General features: G+C 40.7%; 1 protein-coding gene across 1 annotated transcript in view; it reads right to left on the reverse strand.

The window, feature by feature from the left end:
• The window catches only part of LOC138051998 (ubiquitin conjugation factor E4 B-like), a 57437-nt gene that overhangs the window by 43394 nt on the left and 9043 nt on the right, over positions 1–5000 (reverse strand). The gene's annotated exons all lie outside the window — the stretch shown is intronic.

Genomic DNA, 5000 nt, shown 5'->3' on the forward strand with positions numbered 1-5000 from the left:
CTAATATTGTGAGTGAGTGAGTGAAGCTATTAGTCTCTCCCCTCGGCGCTTTTCAGGACTAATTTACAAATGAATGTTTTTCGGGGGACTTTAGCCAGACTGCTTATTACACAGTTTACAATTTTTATTTTAGGAAGTGAAAGATGCCCCCGTCCAGATAAGGTCAGACCACAACACCTGGGACTACATCCCCTACTCTTATCGAATACTGAGTGGGTTCTTTCACGTCCCATACTATTTAATTTCCAACAAGGGTTATGAGACTGGACCTCCGGTTTACAGTCCTTATCTGAGAAGACTTGAAAGTCTAACGATTTGCAGATGTAATTACAAAGGCAGAACTTTCTCCTCAGTTATTTTAAGACCCTGAGTGTTGGTCCAACCGGAGTTGAACTCACAACCTCCCGCATGACAGCCCGATGTTCAACCAACTGAGCCACCGGTGTACTCAAACAAACATAAACAAGTTTGAAAATTCCTTTGCACCTTGTAATTATTGATATTTTAAGAATTATTATTATTATTATTATTATTATTATTATTATTATTATTATTGTTGTTATTATTATTATTATGTAAAGATTATAGCGGTATATACCCCGTAAATTTCAAATTTAAACAATATAGCCTAATTGAGGGACGTACCACCAAGAATTTTGTTGGCCCCTTTCACAACTTCGCTTTTATCATGAATTTTACTCAATGTCACTCTGGACAAGTCCTGATAACACCTTTCCGATTATTGTCTCACTGTCCATTAAAATTGTCTTCTGTATCTCCGCAACAACCTTCTTGCACAAATCGTTTGTTTCAAAAATATTTTCCAGTACCTTTACTATCTCTATTATACCTCCACCGAGTGCACTGATCACGTCTTCGTGCTTTAAGTTCAACTGCAAGCTGTCTGTAATTTGTTTGTTTTTTTTTTCAATTCTCTTCTTTTCAATGGTATTTTCACATATCACATATCCACAAATCAGCTTTGCTTGAGAATTCTCCAAAACATGTCCCCTTGACCATTTCTCCTGGTACCATTTCACATTCTTATCTAACAAATTGTATTCCTTTGCCGGCCATTATCATTAGCGCTCTGTTGTGTCTTATTACATACTCAGTGATTGCTATCGTTTTGCATCCAGCCAAAAGATGTTGTACAGACTCTTTTTGTTCACCACACAATCTGCACTAACAGCATTCAGTGAGTCCCCTTGCGGCTTTCCATGCTCTAGTTGGTCAGGTCAGGCCGTGAAAATCGACCTGCTACTGGTAACCATGAATCCGGTACCACCTGTTGCATGGGTCAGGACGCCGGCGACTAAACCGACATCCCCTCTCCTCGGAGAGGGAGGGTGTGCCTGGACATCCTTACAGAACTAAAAATAATATCTGTAAAAGGCCAATCCAGGAGCTAAACCAGGGGTGCCCCACGACAGCATCTACAGGGTGAGGATAGACAAACATATCCATCGGCCAGTCGCTGCAGCAGGATGGAAACGCTAGCATGTCTCAACCTGTTCTTGCCCGCTAGATGACCGTTCCCTACCTGCCGAGAGAGCAAACCTGGTCCTGCGAAAGCCAGGAACCCCTAAATATTCGCATGCAGTTTTATGGAAATGGCAACATTTATGAAATCTCATACCAGCTCGAACGTCCCCCGGGTCAACAAGGTTCGTGCTGGGCTGCTCCCTCTCCGGCACCCTGTGAAAAGTAAGTTAGGAGCTAAAGGAAACAACAGGAAATCTCTTAACCTAGCAGAGTGGAATGTTAGAACTTTGCTGGACAGAGAAGGCTCGAAAAGACCTGAGCGCCAAACAGCACTTGTGGCAATGGAGCTGAGTCGATAATATATAGACATAGCTGCTCTGTGCAAGACCCGACTGGCTCAAAGTGGTAGCATCGTTGATAATGGATACACTTTTTTCTGGAGTGGAAAACCAGAGAGCAAGAAAAGAGAGTCTGGAGTTGGGGTCTCAATAAAGAACTCAATTGCACAAGACCTCGATCAGGAACCATCACCGATCTCTGATCGAGTTATGGTGTTGAGAATGCCACTCCAAAAGAAAAGATCTGTGACCATTGTGAGTGTTTATGCTCCGACGATGACTAACCCCGATGAGAACAAGGAAGAGTTTTACAGTGTCTTGAGAGAGACAATCAAGAATGTCCCCATCTCCGACAAGCTGATAATTGCTGGAGACTTCAATGCTCGTGTCAGGACAGAGACTGAGAACTGGCCTGGTGTCATAGGGACACCGGTAAATGCAACTCGAACGGCGAACTCTTACTGGCTCTATGTTCCGAACACAGCCTTGTCATCACGAACACGGTCTTCAAGCACAAGCAGTATCATAAAACTACCTGGATGCACCCTCGGTGAAAACACTGGCACCTCCTGGACTATGTAATAACGAGACAGAAAGATCTGAATGACGTACTCGACACTAGAGTAATGAGAGGGGCAGACTGTGCCACTTATCATAACTTGATCAGATCGAAACTTGCATTCAGAATGAGATCCCAGAGAAATAAAATTAAGGGAAAGCCAACACCAAAGCTAAACGTGAGCAAGCTAAAAACCCAAGAGTGCCGACAGGAGTTTCAGTCGATGGAATATACAATTGATGAGAACACAAGCAGCGGTCGTATCGACTAGGGAGAATAAAGCGCCTGGTAGCTGCCGGATCCCTGCCAAAGTCTGGAAGCACGGTGGAAAGAGACTTCAAGGGAAGCTGCACGAGTTGATTGTTGACATCTGGAGAAAGGAGCAAATGCCACAGAACTGGAAAGACACCATCATTGTACCCATCTTCAAAAAGGGCAGCAGAAAAGAGTGCGGCAATTACAGAGGCATATCGCTATTGTCAACTGCTGGGAAAATTTTGGCACGTATCATTTCAAGTACAGTTATGTTGCAAATAAAATTAATGTAAAAGAAAACATTTGACATATGTTCTCGTTTGTTCTTATTGGTCGTTGTGGAAAATCCAAGGCGGGACAAAACGTCTTCCATATATGTGAAACTGTAAGACCACTCATTTTGTACTTTAATCCTATACCTCTAAAACGTCCCAGGTGGAACTCTGTTGAAAAATCTCGCCCTCCACTCAACCATCAGTGACCACATATCATTCCCAAATGGTGGAAAGCACTCCATACACATTGATCTCATGCCACAGTCTGTTTCTTTATTTCCTACCGCCTCGCTCACATCAAGAATGACACATCACAAATCAGGGCGCTTCAAATGGTCATGTGAGAAAGTCGAAATTCAAATGCAATTGATCATTTTTTTTGGAGTGAAAACAGTTAAGTGATTTTGGTAGTAAAACACATGTTTGCTGTTGCAGTGTATTTTGCAGAGCCACATAACTGAACTAAGTCTAAGTGAAAAGATCTAGAATATAAGCTTCATTATTTGAGATATTTTCCTGTGTCGTAAGGAGCAAAAAATCTTGTAAATGGAAAAAAAAGTCAGGATAATAAGCTCAAATACTCTAGCAAGTTAAATTGACAAACGTTTTTATTCTGATAAAACAGCGTTCTGAAAGCCTGCATTTAAACTTATTCAGTGATCCATGGCAACATATCAAATTACACAGTTTAAACCCACATATATGTAATTTTCAAAGTACTACATGTATGGTCGTTTTTTAGTCTTTTGCAGGTTAAAAGTTTTGGAGAAGTTTTAATTATATTTGTGAAAAATATGCCATTTGGGAGGGTCTTTGTGCAGCTAGACTTCAGTATTATATTAGTAGACTTCATTGCAGACAAAGAAATCATAAACCTGTCACGCAACATGGAACACTCATACTCAACACTCAAAAAACCACGGACCACTGCATTAATTTTAAAAGCCATCAATCTAAATCTCCTTAAGGGAGCTTCTCCAAATTTCGGAAGGTCAAATTTCCGATTGTTCGGAAGTCATATCGGAAACTCAAGTGCAACTATTCCGATGAAGTCACAAGATTAAACACTGATCATCGGAATGAGAGGTGTCGGGACTTCCAAAAGACTTCCGATAGATAAAAAATATTGGTCTTCTGATTGGACTTGATCAAACATCCTATTAGCACGATACACTGAATTTTGAAACATGAACGTCTTCTTAAGGTCTGTGTCACGCGAGATCTACGTCCCCATTTAGGAATACCGGTATATGAAATTACCGTCCAGATGAAAAATGCCTTTAGAACTAACTCAGCTAGTTTAAAACGTGTTTAAAATTGTTTGAAACATGTTTGAAACCTTGTTGTTTGGATGGAGTTTGAAACTCTGTAGAAGGTGTTTATCAGTGTTTGAAAAACAGTCCTGTGTCCTGTGTCTGTCAACAACTCACATTATCATGACTGCAGAAGTAAATTCCTATGAAAAGGTCGCTGCACCTTTTGGGCACTTCAGGGAAAATGCGATCGTTGAAATCATCTATGCATTGTTTTTGTGCTTCCAGTTGCATTGAAATGTTCAAAGTTATCTTTGAAAAATATTGACTCGCGCCCGTTCATCGAGCGATATCGATCAAAGAGCCGTCCGGTCAATTTTAGAATGTCAAATATCACGAATTTTACACTGTTTTCCGAAACCTCGAGAGTATGTTGTCCAATATTAAAAGCCCTCCAATATTAAAACTGTGCAGACGAAACGAATTAATATGCCGTTGTGTTGTCGCACGCTGACTGATCAAGATACGTTCAAAGGTCAATGTTGGGATACAGCCGCACAGCAAACAACCGAAATGTGTTTCACGGTGTATTAAACTGGCGCAGGTAGTTGTTTTTCAAACATTACGTTAAAGAATTGGCAATTAAATCAACGGACGTGTTGCGCTTCACCTTTAAGTTTGGTTTCTAAGAAGGTATTTAGAGTCACATATAAACGCTTGAAATCAGTCATTTTTCTTGTTCTTGAGATGTTGAAGTTGAAAATAGAAACAACAGGAGCATAAATTGTAGAAACATGCAAACACAAAGATTATGATCTGGGAGATTGAAGATCCG

This window comes from Montipora capricornis, chromosome 6 (genome assembly GCF_036669925.1).
Source record: "Montipora capricornis isolate CH-2021 chromosome 6, ASM3666992v2, whole genome shotgun sequence".
Taxonomy (NCBI): Eukaryota; Metazoa; Cnidaria; class Anthozoa; order Scleractinia; family Acroporidae; genus Montipora; species Montipora capricornis.